Below are 19,000 nucleotides of genomic sequence, written 5' to 3'. Positions count from 1 at the left end.
ATTTCCCACCGCTCGCCCCGGACGCGGCGCGGCGCCGCTGGCTAGGCGGTTCGCATGGCAGTCGTGATTCTTTTGTGTCCACTTCCATAACGATTTTCTCGGGAGATTAGCTGCAGTGGTTTCCCGTTGCCTTCTGCACCAGTTCTTTTAGGGGTTATTTGAACCCCAAGGCCGCTGTAGCCTCTTCTGACCTCTGGTCAGGTATGTGGTTATACCGCCACTGCTCGGTCGCCATTGCCTCGTCTGTTATCTAGCAGGGGGACCACGGTATAGGAATACCGCCGCGGATTCCTTATCTAACGATTATTTTTAATAGATGTATCGATGATGGGGTTTTTCCCAATCTCATGAAATATAGTAAAATTATTCCTTTATTTAAGTCTGGAGACAAATCGGACCCCACGAATTTCCGCCCTATATCAATTTTACCAACTCTAAGTAAAATATTTGAAAAAATTATTCATAATCAATTGCTTTCACATTTTAGATTAAATAAACTATTTCATGATAGACAATTCGGTTTTACTAAGGGTAGATGTAGTACGGATGCGGGTGTGGAGCTCATGAAGCAAATATTCGATGCCTGGGAAAATAAACAGGATGCTTTAGCTGTCTTCTGTGACCTGTCCAAGGCTTTTGACTGTGTAGAGCATAAAACATTATTGGGAAAATTACAGTATTATGGCGTCTCAGCAAACTCAATAAAAATAATAAATTCATACTTGAGTGACCGATTACAAAAAGTGGTTATAAATAAAGCAGAGTCTTTAGGAGCTCCTATTCTCATGGGTGTGCCTCAGGGGTCGATATTGGGGCCGTTGCTCTTATCTACATAAATGACCTGCCATTTTATATAAATAACTTATGTGAAACGGTATTATTTGCAGATGATACATCTCTTATTTTTAAAATCAGTAGGAACGCAATAAATTTTGACGAGGTAAATGATGCCCTTTCCCGAGTTATGTGTTGGTTTACTTATAATAACTTGTTACTAAATTCTAATAAAACAAAATGTATTAGATTTTCTTTGCCTAACGTAAAACAGGTCAGTACAAACATTAATATTAATGAGGAAATAATTCAATGTGTTGATTCAACTGTATTTTTAGGGATCACTCTAGATTCTCGTTTGCAATGGAAGCCCCATATTACAAATCTATCGGCAAGACTTAGTTCGGCTGCTTTTGCGATAAGAAAGATTAGATGGATGTCTGATGTCGAAACGGCGAGGCTTGTATACTTCAGTTACTTCCATAGTGTTATGACATATGGTATATTGTTGTGGGGCTCAGCGGCCGATATTCAAGATATTTTTGTTTTACAAAAAAGAGCAATACGCGCTATATACAAATTAAAACCGCGTGACTCGCTAAGAGAATTATTTAAAGAGATTGGTATTTTAACAGTTGCCTCCCAATATGTGTCTGAAAATATTATGTACGTTTATAAAAACATTAATAAATTTATAAAGCGCAGTGACTGTCACAATTTAAACACAAGAAGTAGGAATAGACTTGATTTTCCAGCTTTCAGACTTAATAAAACTGCTCACTCATTTATGGGGAAATGTATACAGATATTTAACAAGATTCCGGACCGTGTAACCAAACTTCCGATACATGAGTTTAAGCTTTGCATCAAGAAAACCCTAACAAAGGGAGGATATTACACTGTTCGGGAATTTATAGACGATGACAATGTGTGGGCACTAGTGCCGCTGTAAGATGGAGAGTTGACATGCATAAGAGTACAAATTGTACCTAAATGATTAAATGACTTATTATTATTATTATTATTATGATGATGTGTTGTCCGCGCGTGCAGGTGAGGTTGACAGTTGGGGCTGGAAAGATGTTAAATCCGTTCTCCCCCATTACCCCCCAACCCCTAGGGATGAACCCTACATTATAGCAAAAAAAGAAATGGAAAAAAGATGTATTAGAATGGTATCCAAGAGGAGGCAAAAGGAAGTGAGGACGTCAAGTAAAATGATGGGGAGATGGCATACCGAAGATATGGAGCGGCTAGCTCAGGACATAGCAGAGGAAAACTTGGCCATATAACTGGATTCTAAATACAAAATAATTTAATGTTTTTCTTATCAATTATTTGAGTGTAACCAAGGTTAGGGAATAAAGCCTTTATTGCCATCACTTTTAATCAATTACTTAGCCAATCTATTACTCGTACTTACGTACTCAAGGATTTTCAGTGGAAATTGACATAAACTTTCATTTATGCTGGAAGAGTTTGGAAAGATAATTTAGTCTTCACCAGAAAACTTTATTAAATGTAATGCTAATAAAATATGTCTGTAAACTTGCAGTTATAAACAATACTTTTCGTCAAGTAAATGTTAAGGCTTTCGTACTATCCTTGAAAAAAGTATCATAAATGCAAAAAAAAGTTACTAATGAAATAGACACAGTTATATTTGTTCAAGTTTTTAAGATATTGCATAGATTTTATCGCGGGCTTTGAGCGCGGCGACCGAATCAAGAAATTCCGTAGCGAAAATAATAACCTAACACGCGATGATGTAATATAGGTGCGGTCAATACGCGTTAGAGCGGGACGGAACGCATACTGCGTCTCACATCGGTCTGGCGTGATCGGTGACGTATCGTAAGAGCGGCCAGTGCAGCCGGTACGCGTTAGAGTGAGACAGTCTATATAGGCGTGTTAGTCTGAGTCTGGTAGAGTGGTAGATTAAATTAATATAAAAAAAATACTCCATAAATCAAAAAATAATAATTATAATTGCTTAAGTTGATAAAAAATGCTATACAATAGCTTTACCGCGGCAGTCCAGAAGTGTCACACGTTTTTTACATTCATTTCTAAAAGCCATTCACGTCCCAATCTTAAAACTGATACGGTCATAAAGTAGACTTTAAATTTTATGAGATGTCGAACAATAAAAGATGTCGTAAAATTCGTAAACATACATTTTCTCTTATTATTATTTATCGTTAATTCTCTTCTTCTATTCTTACCTATTAACTCGGTAGTAAACTGTACAAATACGTACTTGGTGTTCATTTATGAAAGTGTGAAATGTGTATGTATCAAGGTTTGCGGTCTTCAAATATTAATAATAAGAAAAGTGAACCAGCGGTATATAAGAATCTAAGAAGAATATAAGAATCAGCCACCGTTCTCTGTAATTTTTAGTAGCTGTTCACGCCATCCAAGTACCTATAGCCCTCTCTGTACTTATTTTGTGTCCTTACCGAACCCATAACCTAAACAACACTCGGTCTCTCTTGCCATACCCAAGTGTAGGACCATTGCTCTTGCGCTGCAGAAAAGACTTACAACCGCCGACGCAAGGTCACGCTTCATGTGCTTACGCTTGTGCTTACGCCTGCGCTTGCACTTACGCTTGAGCTTACACTTTTATTTGTGGTCTTCTCCCAGGGAGACAAGTGAAGAGCAGAGACGATCGGTGAGACGTGTTTTCATATATTTTCATGCCACATTCCACTTGCCCCTCGGTCTACTTTTATTTGTCTATGCCGCTACAATAGTCATAACAATACCGATTCCGAAGTCACAGAGACTTTCTATGTTTATGTGTGTGCGTTAAAATTGTTGAGCTAGTATTGCATATTAAAAGTTAAATATTTGTTTATTTCAATAGATAAATAAATTGTATGTTTCGATAATAAAGTATAATGTTATCCGCAGGCTTGACGAACAAATAACTTTTTTTTCCATGGACTATAGAACTTTTTTCTACTTTGATATATGTGCATCATTAAAGAATTACTTTGCATATTTCAATTTAGTAAAAATAGTTTCATAGTTCGTGAGTATTATTAGGTGAAACAATAACTAAAATCTATTCGTCTAGACAAGACCGTTTATTTTTATTAAAAAAGGTTTCGGTCCACTTTCAGTGAGCTTTAATTTTTTAGAATTAGCGAGTAAGTGTGATTTGTGAGCATACGTTTGTTTTGTACTTTTAGCTTATATTTTAAAAATAATAAAATATAATTACTTTTCTTAATTTGACGTGTTTGTTTGATCAGCTGGTAAATTATTTTAACGGGATATCACAGTGTCTCATTGTAATAAAACTACTACAACCTTGTATTTATATTAACATCTCTTCTTTTTTACAATTGATGTCAAAATGCCAAGGCTATGTACAGTTTTGTTTACTACCATACAGGCTGCATTGCTCTATCGTGCTATGCATAAATTAAGTATAAAACAAAAGACTATAAAAATCAAACGGAGTACACGATCGTCTTTTGTTTTACATTCTCACTGCCCTGAAAGCGGTACCAATTTTTTTGCTCCGCAGCAAAATGGTCCCATTTTGCTGCGGAGCAAAAAAATTGTGGTTGTAATAAAAGCATATTGTAATTGTGGTTGGTTATTATTATACATACATAAATTGTAATCTTAAAATTCAAAAATTAACCTCATCGTATCTTAATACCCCTCGTATTCTCTTGTTTCAAAGCCAATTACTACTGGAAATATTTATACTGCTATTGAATTTTGGTCGAGTAAGTACGACTGATTTTATTAACACCCGGTATAATCCAAGTTAAATCCGAGTAAATTTACAGTGAAAAATTACCGTAATAATTTTCGTAGTGAACATCTTTGCCGACGCCTTTGTAATTGGATCTTGGCTGAACTTGAGTCCTAAGTTAACCTTTGTCACTCGTTATTTACTTGAATAACCCTTTCGTTCGTAGCTTTCGCAAACGAAAATGACTAAATTTATTTGGCAATTAAAACTCTAAGTTTTGTTAAACAAGAAAGTTTAAGATTACTGTAACTAGAATCAACAATTTTCTTAAATTCTTTTGACCTTCATTAGTAAATAAAAATCATGTTTATTCTATATCTCGTAGCAATTAATCCAATTAGGAATAAAAATACGTGGGTGTACTTATGTACACGCGTTAGAAGTTTTTCTTCTTTAGTTATATTTCTTACAATATAAAAATCATTTCAAAATTTTTATCTTTTGCCTTATTCTACGTTTGTAGAATAAACGACATAATATAAAAACCTTCATCATTTTTCCCTAACGTGCCAAAAGAAGATCAAAATGCACTATTTTTTAATGTTTTGAATCTTTTAATATATACTTGAACTATGGTCATTGGGCTTCAATAACCACTGAAATACATATGTGTAAGGATAGCGACAGAGTACATGACTCTAGATTATAATTAAATTAAATTTTAATGGCAATTTCGGTAGACAAAACAATTTTACCGGCCATCATTTTATCTACGTTTCAATGATGAAATCCAAACAAATGAGTGTAATATTCATTAAATAAATTTTAATCATTATTAAAATTATACAGCCTATTACGTGAGCCCAACAGCCACTGAACTTCTGGTCCAGTAGCCATGATTCTAAATTATATTAGCATTTTGGAATTGGCCAAAGTAATTAATTGTAGCAGTTTCATACAGATTGTACTTACAACTGACTCAAGACTACGGTACGCGATGACATCAACCATTATTCAGGTCCATTTCTAGGACGTGTTCATCAACCTCCAGTTACCCGGAATTGTGTTATCAAGTATTCTCAAGTCACATCGAACATATTGCTAAGATCGTCTTCCCATCATAGATTATGTGGTCTGTTGTTTTGCCTGGGTCACTTAAGCAAATCCAAAAGATTAGTAATTCTAAATGTCCAAGTAGCAAACTTTTTATCTACGAGCATAATTCTCGTGAGCTCGAAATGAGCAGTGTTGGCCTAGTGGCTTCAGCGTGTCCCCCCCAAGGTCCAAGCCTTGACGTGGCTCTAGTACTTGGAGTGCAAGCCAGCACTTTAGGGAAGCCGATTGGACCGATGGGAAGGTTCTCAGTAGGCTTCTTTAAATAGAAGAAACTTGATGAACAACAGGCGCGTGAAGCACGTAGAAGTAGTGTTCTTTGAGGGAAGGTGTGCGTCATCTATTTTCGCACGTGGGATGGCCGGCTTGCAAAGCCAGCGTTTTTGGTGTATCATGTTATCTGGGGTGTAAGCCAGCACCTTGGGGAAATGTATCGACCGAACTAATTATATAATTGTAGCAGTTTCATACAGATTGTACTTACAACTGACTCAAGACTACGGTACGCGATGACATCAACCATTATTCAGGTCCATTTCTAGGACGTGTTCATCAACCTCCAGTTACCCGGAATTGTGTTATCAAGTATTCTCAAGTCACATCGAACATATTGCTAAGATCGTCTTCCCATCATAGATTATGTGGTCTGTTGTTTTGCCTGGGTCACTTAAGCAAATCCAAAAGATTAGTAATTCTAAATGTCCAAGTAGCAAACTTTTTATCTACGAGCATAATTCTCGTGAGCTCGAAATGAGCAGTGTTGGCCTAGTGGCTTCAGCGTGTCCCCCCCAAGGTCCAAGCCTTGACGTGGCTCTAGTACTTGGAGTGCAAGCCAGCACTTTAGGGAAGCCGATTGGACCGATGGGAAGGTTCTCAGTAGGCTTCTTTAAATAGAAGAAACTTGATGAACAACAGGCGCGTGAAGCACGTAGAAGTAGTGTTCTTTGAGGGAAGGTGTGCGTCATCTATTTTCGCACGTGGGATGGCCGGCTTGCAAAGCCAGCGTTTTTGGTGTATCATGTTATCTGGGGTGTAAGCCAGCACCTTGGGGAAATGTATCGACCGAACTTTTGTAGTAGCCTTTAAAGGCAAGAGGTGCGTTTTATTGCGTACGTGGGATGGCCAGCTCGTATAACTGGCGTTTGTGAATATCAAGAGCATTGCTCTTGGCACACTGTATTTGAAACTTGTGGAGTTGCCAGACTTCCATAGATCACGACCCCAGGTGGCGAATAGGGGTCCTCGCACTCGCCCGCGGGGGTACCGGTTGGACTTCCGACATCCAACTGGCGTGGACCAAAACTGGTGGGCTCAGGGCGTGCCCCCGGTTCATTTTGAATCGGTAACGACCGGTGTTGAGCGCATATTTTTGCGTTGAGTTGGTGAAGAGCTTGCGTGTCTTTTTACATTTGTAATGCTCAGTAGCTTCTGCATATTGTAGATGACCTTCTAGGTCAATGGCGCGACGGATCTGGTGACTGCGATAAGCAGTTTCTGGGTGGGTTTCGACTCTCCGTCGGGCAACCTGTTACCTCCGGCGTGTGTCGTTGTCATGTCTAGCGGCATGCTTGTGGCCAGGGGGGCTTGCCTTTATTGGCCGGCCCTGAGAGAAAGGAAAATCTCAATAAAAAAACCCTTAAATTCCCGACATTGGGGCGCCTTGTAGGTTTTGCGCGGTGTCGGTTACCTGTATTTACAGGTGGCTGGTGAGTAAAGTCAGTCGCTAGCGGCCAGCCCTCGGATACCACCCGTCCTCCGAGTGGTATAAGGGTTACCTAGGTGCAGGGGGCACCACCTGGGTGGACTGTGTATTTCCCCCATGGAAAATAATTTATGAAATGACAACAATAAATAATCTAATAAACAAAAAAACCAAATCAAAAGAAGATGTTAGTGTGGAGATGCCGTGTGATGCGGCTGAGCAGGAGGCTGGAGTGGCAACGGCGGGCGATCAGTTTGTTTTGCCAGCGCCCCCCAGTGATATTATGTTGGAGTGCCCTGAGATGTCGGATTCTTCCACATACTCAGGTGTTGAAGCAAGGGAGTCTTTGACAGTTTCATCGCGGTTTTGGAGCTCCCGGAAGCGTTTCAGAGAAGTCGCTGACACTGATTCAGATATCGCTAGAGAGGCGACTTCAAAGATAACGCGGCGTAAAGGCAGAGGTCGGCCATCCACTAAGGGCGAGAATGTGGATCCGGTTCCTGCTAATAAATCTGCCAAGTTGAAAGAAACTAGAGCTGAGAAAAAGGCTCGCGAGGAAGAAGAGCTTTTGGCCTTGGAAATTAAAGCTCGAGAAACACAATGTACTCTATCTTCTGTCTTGGTGTCGGAACAGGGCGAGGATATGTCATTGGATTTAGTAAAGAGGATTGAGGCTAGCCTGGGAGTTGTTGAAAAGGTCGCCACAAAATCGTCCAATATCAAAGGACAATGGGTCCATATGGCTAAAAATGCCATTGCGGACATGCGGAAGGATATTGGGGTGCTTGCTAAACGTTCAGTTTCTGAGGAAACTCGATCTCTGCGTGAAGACAACGAGCGCCTCAAAAAGCAAATTGAGATACTCCAGCAGGATATGACGGATCTTCGGAAACATGTTGGAGTTAATTCAAAGGAGCCACCGCTCACTCCTTCTCTCCTCGAGGAGTTTGAGGCAAATCTGATGCGCCGTATCGGGGATAGATTAAATGCACGGTTTGAGAGTCTAGAGCCTAGGCTTAATCCTGCACCTGTATTAAGACCTTCTCTAGCCGCGGACCGACGCAAGGTCGTTGGGCCCCCTAGATTTGAGTCAGGTCAATCCCAGGATAATAGACAGGTGAATAGTAGAAGCTTGGTGCAAGCAGCATCTACTGCTTTGCCCCAAGGACCATCCTCTATTTCAAAAAAGAAGAAAAATAAAAGAATTGCAGGAGAGGAAATATTGGCCATTGAAAAGGTATCTGCTATTACTCAGCCCTCGCCTCTGCAATCGGCTTCCAACCTTTCTAAGGAACATTGGTTGATTGTTGGGAAAAGAAAGAAAAGGAAAAGGAAGAAAAGGGAAAGTTCAGGTGCTGTGTTGGCTCAACCAACTGTAACAGGTTTTCAGGCACCAGTTAAAAAGCCAAGACTGCGTACTCCCCGAACAGCTGCTGTTGTTGTAACTGTCCCGGCGGAAATTCAGAAAAAAGGCGTAACATATGCGGAGGCTATTAAAGAAGCGAAAGGCCAGATTAGGCTAGAAGAGTTGGGAATTGAAGCAGTTAGGTTTAGACGTGCCGCAACTGGTGCTGCCATTATACAAGTCACTGGTGAAGGTGGAGGAGATAAAGCAGATGTTTTGGCTAAAAAATTAAGGGAGTTGTATGGTACGAAGGGCATCCTTGTATCGAGGCCTGTTAAATCTGTTGAGGTAAGAGTATCAGGCTTAGACGATTCTGTTACTGCTGACGAAGTAAAATTCGCTGTGTGTAAAAAAGGGGAGTGCTCATCCGATCATGTTAGAGTTGGCGAAGTTCGTCAGGATAAGTCAGGTCTCTTTGCGGTGTGGGTGAAATGCCCGGTGGAAGCTGCAAAGAAATTGTCTGAAGGTCGTCTGCTTGTAGGCTGGACTTCAGCTAGGGTGACGGTGCTGCAACAACGAGAACTTAGGTGCTTCCGCTGTTTGCAAGCTGGTCATGTTGCAGCTCGTTGTACGGCGGAAATAGACCGTAGTAAGTCTTGTTACCGGTGTGGCCAGCCAGGCCATCGTGCTTCTGTTTGTTCATCCAAACCACAATGTCCTCTGTGTATTGCGGCAGGTAAAACAGCTGATCATCGACTGGGGGGGAAAGCTTGTACGGCTCCCAGTCAAAAGATGCCGAGAAGATTCAACACGAAGGTTTCAGTAGAACCAACCTTAAGCGGTGACATAATGGAGACCCAAGAAATTGTAATAAGTTAGTATGGATCTACGCTTTATTCAATCTAACCTGAACCACTGTGCAAGTGCTCAAGATCTTTTAATTCAGAGTTTGACACAGTGGATCGTTAATATAGGGATTGTTTCAGAACCATACATGGTTCCAGATAAAAACAACTGGGTCGGTGACCGTGATGGTCTTGTTGCGGTTTTTATAAATGATGTCAACTTGCTGTCAGTTGCTTCTACAATGCAGGGTAGAGGTTGCGTTGCTTTAAAAATTGGCAGAATTGCAGTTATTGGTGTTTATTTTTCCCCAAATAAAACGCTTGCTGAATTTGAAACGTTTTTGTCCGAACTGGGCTGTCTTGTTTCATGGTGTCGACCCCTCGATCTTATAGTCGCTGGAGATTTCAATGCTAAATCTACAGTGTGGGGGTCTCCAGTATCTGACGAACGTGGTGACGCTTTGTTGGATTGGCTAGCAACTCAAAATTTAGTGTCACTGAATCGGGGTAATGTTCAGACTTGTGTACGTATGAATGGTGGCTCTATTGTGGACGTTACTTTTTCAAGTCCTGCTCTTGCAAGTCGTGTTTATGGATGGAGGGTGTTGTCAGAAGTTGAAACTTTATCAGACCACAAGTACATTCGTTTTGATATCCTCGATTCCACTGTAAGCTTACCGGGTCCTGCTCCATCTGAGATAGGTCCTAGATGGTCCCGAAAATATCTAGACAAAGATGCGCTTACCGAGGTATCCTTAGTAGAGGCTTGGAATCCCAAACCTTCAAATTTTACAATTGATTCTGAGGTAGAATGGTTTAGGGACTCACTGACTCGTATCAGTAACGTTGCTATGCCCCGGATCGGTCCCATCTCACCCAAGCAAAGCGTCTATTGGTGGTCATCTGAACTAGCCCGACTACGAATGGAGTGTGTTAAGGCGCGTCGCCGTTACACGCGTTTTAGAAGAAGGCATCTCAGTTATCGTGATCCGGACGAAGAGGCAAGTTTATATACTTCTTATCAAGAAGCAAAAAGGGCTCTTCGGTTGGAAATAGCTGAAGCAAAGGATAGGGCATGGAAGGAGCTCCTGAACTCTTTGGATCGTGATCCTTGGGGGCGACCGTACAATATTGTCATGAGTAAACTCCGTCCCTGGAGGCCGCCGCTAACATCCACAATGGAGCCGACGTTTCTGGGGATGGTTGTTACATCGTTGTTTCCTTGTGATTCTACTCCTTTTATTAATGTTGACTTCGATCATTCAGAAGATATTCCTGAGGTGTCAGAGGGTGAGTTAGGGGCTGGTGTTTTTAAAATTCAAAACAAAAAAACCGCTCCTGGTCCAGATGGATTGCATGGAACGGTTTGGGCGCAATCTCTTAATAATGGCTTATTTAACAGATTTCGAGATCTCCTTTCTGATCTTTTGAGGAAAGGCATATTCCCTAATAGCTGGAAAGTTGGACAATTGCTTCTTCTTAGGAAGTTCGGGAAACCGGTAGATTCACCTTCGGCCTATCGACCTATTGTTTTACTTCCTGAGGTGGGCAAACTGTTTGAGCGAATAATTGTCTCGCGCCTCGAGAAGCATCTTCAGACTATTGGTCCAAATCTGTCTGATACTCAATTCGGTTTTCGGCGTGGTCGCTCTACAATTGACGCTTTAGCTAAGTTAAGGGACTTGTGCGAAGAAACTGTCTCTGGGGGTGGGGTTGTGTTGGCGGTTTCGCTAGATATTGCGAATGCGTTCAATACTATTCCCTGGAGAGCGATTATGGATGGTCTCCTTTATCATGGTGTGCCTGTGTACTTACGTCACGTAGTAGGAACTTATCTCTCTGATCGATCGATCATTTATCCAAGTCGGGAAGGTTGGAGATGCTATCAGGTTCGATGTGGAGTTCCACAGGGGTCTGTTCTTGGGCCCCTTTTGTGGAACATTGGATTTGATGCAGTCCTTCGAGGTAGACTGATGCCAGGAGTAGGTTTAATATGTTATGCGGATGATACACTTGTGACGGCCAAGGGATGTAATTATCAGGAGGCGAGTTTGTTAGTTACTGCTGGAGTGGAAGAAGTAGTGACTCGTATAAGACAACTTGGTCTTCGAGTCGCTCTACAAAAATCAGATGTCATATGTTTCGCTAGGAGGTCACCACCTAGAGGCGCTGAGATAATAGTGGATGGTGTTCATATGGCATTAAAATCGACGTTGAAATACCTCGGGTTGGTTCTTGACGCCCGATGGACTTTCAAGGCTCATTTTGCTGCCCTGGAACCCAAGCTTGATTCAACTGCAATGGCATTGGGTCGTATAATGCCAAATATCGGTGGGCCAGGCGGGGGCTGTAGGCTCCTTTATGCTGGTGTGGTGCGTGCAAAGGCGCTTTATGGGTGTCCGATATGGGCAGATAAGTTGTCTTTTTACAACAAGGCTTTACTGAGACGGTCACAGCGTAAAGTTGCCATAAGAATTGCTAGGGCATACCGTACCGTATCCTGTGACGCGGCATGTGTCATAGCCGCCACTCCGCCTTGGCATTTGGAAGCTTTGGCTTTGGGTGAAATTTTTTGGAGACGAGCTGAAGCCAGGAGTGGTGGTTTTGACCCACCTCTGGAGGTAGTCAAGGTCTGGAAGGAGGAGTATCGCCGCCTAATTTTGCTAGAATGGAGGGATGAGTTAAGTGAATGTCGGTTTGGTTTACAAACCGTTGATCTTATTCGTCCCTTCTTGAAACACTGGGTGGACCGACGGTGGGGATCGCTTTCCTATCGGCTCGTTCAGGTTCTCTCTGGGCATGGATGCTTTGGGAGTTACCTGCATCGAATCGTTGGGAGAGAGGCGACACCTGCTTGTCATCATTGTGACTGTAGAGAGGATACGGTGAGGCACACTGTTGAGGAGTGTCCGGCTTGGGACGGCTTTCGCTCGGTCCTTGCTGATAGCATTGTTGGCAATCTGTCGCTTCCACTAATTATCCAAAGAATGGTGGAAGCTGACAATGACGGCCCATGGAATGCCTTCAAGGCTTTTTGTGAGGCCGTCATGACTGAGAAAGAGAATGCGGAGCGTCAGCGCGAAAACAATTCTGATGCTCCGCCGGTAAGAAAACGACGACCGGGGCAGCGACGCCGTGCTTTCGCACGTCTGCCCTAAGTTAAGATGCTGATGATTTGTTCGTGGGAGGAGTCACGTTGATATTGTGGCATTCGCGTTTGGCGGGGGTAAGGATAGGGCACAGCTGTTACCTGCCTCCGCCCTTTGGCGAGCCGAAGGCATCCGTCAGGTTTTAGTGGGTAGGTATTATGTCTGAGTCCCACATAATCCCTGCTGGAGTAAAATTCAGCAGGGATATGCGTAAAAGCATTTCCTGACGTTAAAAAAAAAAAAAAAAAAAAAAAAAAAAAAAAAAAAAAAAAAAGTGGCTTCAGCGTGTGACTCTCATCCCTAAAGTCGTAGGTTCGAACCCCGGCTGTGCACCAATGGACTTTCTTTCTATGTGCGCATTTAACATTCGCTCGAACGGTGAAGGAAAACATCGTGATGAAATCGGCTTGCCTTAGACCCTAAAAGTCAACGGCGTGCGTCAGGCACAGAAGGCTGATCGCCTACTTGCCTATTAGTTTACCAAATGAGCATGAAACAGATACAGAAATCTGAGGCCCAGACCGAAAAAGGTTGTAGCGCCATTGATTTTTACACGCTTTCTATTAGCTTCACCTGTATGTACTCGTATGTATGTATGTATGTATGTAACCGACTCCTTCGGACTCAATTTTGACCCACTTTTAACGGACAGATTTAATTCAAACTTTGCGCACCTGTCAAAGATCGATGACAATGCAATAATCCAAAAAAAAAAGAAAAACAATAAAAAAAATTAACTAAAAAATAAATATAGTTTAAAATAACACGCTTTTAAAGCACATCAAACTAAAAAACGTTATATAGTTTCATTACCATATTCAGCCTTTAGGCTTAATACGGTAATGAAACTATATAGGAATTATTTTTCACTTTTTAGTTTGATGTGCTTTAAAAGCGTGTTTTTTAGTTTTTTTAAACTATATTTATTTTATTATAATGCTCGTATCCGTTTTGTCGATGTCATTTCTCACACGATTACGAATTAATGATACGCACAGCCGTCTCATTGTATTGCTTTATTAAACATTACTAACAAATTCATATCCATTCCCTAAAGTGCCGGTAAAATCAACTTAATCCAATAAAAAATCTAACTAAAACTTTTAATTTTTAATAGTACGTACTGAAAAGTGGATGTAATAACAAAACTTCTGAGATAGATAAAATTATAAACAAGTTGGTACGCTTGCCACTTCGCATTTGCAATAAATCCCGGAGTTGCTGTACTCTGACAGATTAACGAGTACAATGTTCAAACAAACTTTGTTTTACGACGTAATTGAAAAATTTTGTATCTATGAAGGTTTTGTATCAGATTTATATAAATTAGTATCTTTTAACGTGTATTTATTTAGTAACTATACATTATAGTATAATAATGTAGAAAAATTAAGTATCCAAATACATGTCAACATTCTTTATCTTTACATTTAACCTTCACAAAGACCTTTGAACTTTTGTCCGTGAGATTTTTGGACAAGCATACACTTAAAAAAATATTGCATATGCTTGGAAGTCTAAAAAGATCATACTCAAAGAACATCCAATTCCTCAAATTAATTTTTAATTTCAAGGAATTTGATGTTTTGTTGTTTTCGATTCCTTAAATAAAACACTGATATTGATCAGGCACTGATGTCTTTTATTTAGTTAGTCGTAGTGTAGCGTGTTGTAGCATGGTTTAGCGTGGTTAAACATGGTGTTGCGTATTATGTAACGTATTGTGTGACATGTATGTATATATTTATATTAACAAATACAAATAACAATCGTAAATATCAATACGAGTATTTATTTATTAACTATGGTATGTATAACATTGACAGCAAATTTAAGCAATAATACAATCTTAAACTTTTATTCCAAATTATTTATTTTAAATTAGATTCCTTTATGTCTGTTTCTATATTATACTCTTGTTAATAGAAGATAAAAACTATAAAAATTAGTTGTATAAGAATATATATAATATTTAAACATATTTACCTATTTCTTATATCTGAAAAATACCTCTTAAATAAAAAAGTTAAAGCTACTTCTTTAAAGAATGTTCAGTGTCTAAGTTTGGAATTGTATTTTAGTCACGAAGCAGGTGATCAGGCAACTCAATTTGCAGCAAAATAATACAATTTTAAGATAGAATCGTATCGACTTAAAAGAATAAAACTTCTTTGAAAAATAAATAAAACCCAGTATTTTTAAACCCTATAAACCAATTACAAAATTAGCTTTATAAGCTAAGTGTGTGTACTTACGAGTTGTACTACGTCGTCAAATTAAAAAAAAACAATAGAATTTTTCATCTAGAAAATTCCCTTGTAAAAAGGTATTACAAGAAATAGACATTCTCCCGTGCATTATTGACTATTGGAGCATGTAAATTTCGAAACAACACACTTTTTGCCTTCATGCAAGCTACGTCGACAGCAGAACTTTAAGAATGTTAATGCAATTGGAACAAAGCATTCCACTTCCTCTACAATTACATTAAGTTGAAAAAGGTTTATCTAACCACATTTTAAACATAAATCATGGAGTTATCTTAACAAACAAACTCTTCAAAATGATCACTTGTGTTTATTTATTCGACGATTTATGTCAACTCCAAATATTTTATTGATTAAGATTGTAAAAGAAATTATTTAAAACAAGTTATCATACAATTTAAAATATAATAGTGAAATTATTATAATAAAATGCGTCTTAAAAGTTAATTAATATAACATCTACTTAGGGGAATTACGGACATATTTTTTTCCGTCGATAAATTATATTTATACAATGAGGCCCGTGAAAAAAGTTTAAAAAAACCGCATCAAAATCCGTTGTGTAGTTTCAAAGATTTAAGCATACAAAGGGAAATAGGGACAGAGAAAGCGACTTTGTTTTATACTATGTAGTGATTAAAATATATTTTCGATGATCCATAAAAATATAAACAATATTGGACATCATTCTAAATAAATAACGTATAAAAATGATGTGGATAAGGCAAAACTCGAAATAACACCGAACCCCCGTAATCCTTTAAAGCAAAAATAGATAACGAAAATGGAGAAAAATAATACAATAATCGCGAGCAAAATACCATCTTTTAGCGTGGAAGTTTCGACAGTATAATTTATCTGCGAAACCGTACAACGTGAACATGAAATAAAATTTATATGAAAGAAAAAAAACAATGGCGGTTGAACTTTTCGTATTAGCGTTCCGGATGCTACGACTTAATGGCGTAATAAAATAAATCTCGGTATCGCATGCTAACCGCCATCTTCACAAGTCACGACTTTCTGTGTTATATTTAAGATTGTGCCGATTAATGTAATCTGTAGTAAATAAAACTATAGACAAATTTCTTTGACATTTATGGTGTTAGTAACTTTGACTGTGGCATGTTTAAATACTATTCCCTGTTATAACTAAGTATTTCTTTAAGGGGCCTCATAGCCTAGCGGTCTTATTAAGTAGCTGCTAGGTGAAGGGCACCGGGTTCGATTCCCGGTTCGAGGGCAAGTTTTAATTTAATTTAAATTTGTTCTCGGCCTTTGGGAGGGTTGTGCGGTACCGGGCGAGTGCTTAAACCGTACATGGAGGGCACGGTCGAATTTCTAAGGCAAGCACTGAGTATGCTACCTAAGAAAGGAGACTGTGAAGGTTTAGAACGTAGCAATACGTTCTAGGCCGAGGATGGCAATTACAAGTGCGAATTATAAAAATCTTATACTTGACGCTGGCTAATGCACAAACCGTGCCAGAGCCTTAAAGAAAAAAAAGTATTTCTTGTCAAATAGTCAACACAAAAATACAATTCAATCCAGTGATTCCTGAAATTCACGTTTAGCTAAACAAAAATCTCCTTAGCCTTATATTAGTATAGCTTTATGTTTGGCTGTTTATTGTATGAATAATATATTAGATGATAAGCGATCTGTTTAAGGTAAACTTATTACAAAGAAAAATAGAGAGTAAGAACATGAAATATATTTAGATAATGTTTTTAAAGATATAATCATTCTTTACGTTTCCAAGAGCTTTGATTATACTGTTACGTTTTTAAAAATTATAACAAAAAATTAATAAGACGACTCATTGGTCTAGTGGTTAGTAACCATGACTGCGAATCCATGGGTCCCGGGTTCGATCCCCGGCTGAGACGAACATCGATGTGATGAGCATTTGGTGTTGTACTTAGGTCTTGGGTGTTTAAATATGTATTTATATGTCTATCTATCTATAATATGTATGTTTATCCGTTGCCTAGTACCCATAACACAAGCTTCACCAGCTTAGCATGGGACTAGGTCAATTGGTGTGAATTGTCTTTAAAAAAAAAATTGCAATTAACATTTAATAAAATTACGTAGATTAACTTAACTTATGCTTCAACATACTTTCAGATAGCATCTGTTAAGTCGAGTGGGAAAGTTTAATAACGAAAATCTTTTGCCAAGTTCGTTAATGCAACAGACTTTGAACCTATACGTACAGATGAAATTAAAATTGTTTGGCGGTCGGCTGGTATTTTCAATTTAAAAGATTTGCATTCCAATTTTATTTCGTTTCTTTTCAAGCGTATCTAATATGCAAATTCTTTTATAAATTAAATGACGCTGCGACTTCGTCGACATAAATACATATATATGTGGAGTTTTTTATTAAAATATAATCTTCGGACGGGACTCGTCAGAGAAAATTTTAAATTAAGTTTTTTATATAAATAATTCGCATGTATATCATGTATGATTTCTTTTTCGTTGAAAGTGGTACATGTCATGATAGATGAATAAAAAAAACCGCACAATCAGCCATATTTAACTCTAATTATAATTAAAAGCAATTACATAATTTATTATTTTACTATAGAATCACCGTGTCTTAAAAAAACATTATACGGTAGTGTTCTGTAATCTGTGGGATGTCGATTAAATAGTTTGATTGTCATGGCGTGGCTATTTTTTTAATACAGCGCGGTGCTAGGTGGTATGTGTATGATATACGGATGTATATACCTCTTTAGATACAGGCAAGTATCTTTAATGTTTTAGATAAATTTGGGCATTTTTACAGCTATACTTGATTTTAGAATACATAAAATTGATACTGTCAACATAATTATATATTATTATATAATATTAACATAAAAAATTTACCTTCACTGTGCCCCTTGTAAGTTTCAAGGGATCTACCAAAGACCATATTATGTAGTTCAGTGCATGAAAGCCCCAGAGTTTTATATTTATGGTACACTAAACGAAGTTTGCTTTGTCAATTTTATATGAGCTAAATAAAATATTTCGCAAATCTGATTGACAAAAATCTAATATTTCGTTTCAAGTTTTGCTGTATTACTAAAACCTAAGGCTTAAGGTTGTTCGTCTCTTTGCATCAACAAAAAAATATTCATAACGATCAAAAGGGCATTTAATGTACAAAATAAATCAATCGAAGATAATCTATCAATCGCGTCCATACACCCGAATGAAAAAAAGCTAAATAGTCAGCAAGCATAAAACTATTTATTATTATAATTAATATAATAATAAATAGTTAATATAATAATATCCCCGTTCTGTCAAAATGACATGACTTGATGAAGTCAGCACGCAAACCTCCTCTAAAAATATATTCAAATCAACACAACAATTTTGTAGTTTTGCCTAAGGAAATATTCAAACTCCAATGTTTCTTTTTCGATGTTTAAATTTCTAGTAAAAATGCAAAACCTAAAATGTTCTAAGCGTATTTATTTTATTATATAGATGAAAAAACGTTCCATTTCGCTACTCAGTTATGCGTAGTTTAATAACAAAAAATAACATCGCAGTTCTATGCATATTTTCAAATGTATTTTACTTTTTTAATAAAAGCATCAATGGCGCGGTAAAAATACACGGCCATATTTGCTCTATTTTTACACTCATCACATTTATATGCGGTTCTATAAAAAATGGCTAATTGAATTTAGATTTTATTACTAAAAGGTAGTGATTTTCAAGTAACCGACATGAATTTTTTTAATATTATTAATGAAATGCTACAACACTGTATTGGGCTTAGATTTATGTATCTGTTTCCTGATCATTTCTTTCTTCTATTAGGCAAGTAGGTAATCAGTCTACTGTGACTGACACAGGACGTAAATTCAGTAGAATTCTGTATTATAGTTTTGAAACATGATAGAATATTTTCAATATTACATTGTTATTGTTAATGGATTAGACTTACGGCGTTCGAATAAAAATTATATTGTTAGCTAACTAAAACACTAACTAAAAACAAAATAGTTTAATATATTATGTAACACAGGTGTTAATAAATAATAATTGGAGTTGTGATAGTCAATCAACGTTCAAT

The 19,000-nt window shown here is 38.2% G+C and overlaps 1 long non-coding RNA gene across 1 annotated transcript; it reads left to right on the top strand.

Annotated features, from left to right (window-relative positions):
- Window positions 1–828: 828 nt before the first annotated feature.
- LOC125060509 lies at window positions 829–1,316 on the top strand. The gene is made up of 2 exons (XR_007118872.1): window positions 829–1,048; window positions 1,113–1,316. It is a non-coding gene; the product is annotated as an uncharacterized LOC125060509 (long non-coding RNA).
- Window positions 1,317–19,000: the final 17,684 nt, after the last annotated feature.

This window comes from Pieris napi, chromosome 21 (assembly GCF_905475465.1).
Source record: "Pieris napi chromosome 21, ilPieNapi1.2, whole genome shotgun sequence".
Lineage (NCBI taxonomy): Eukaryota > Metazoa > Arthropoda > Insecta > Lepidoptera > Pieridae > Pieris > Pieris napi.
This window is presented reverse-complemented; position numbering and strand designations above follow the sequence as displayed.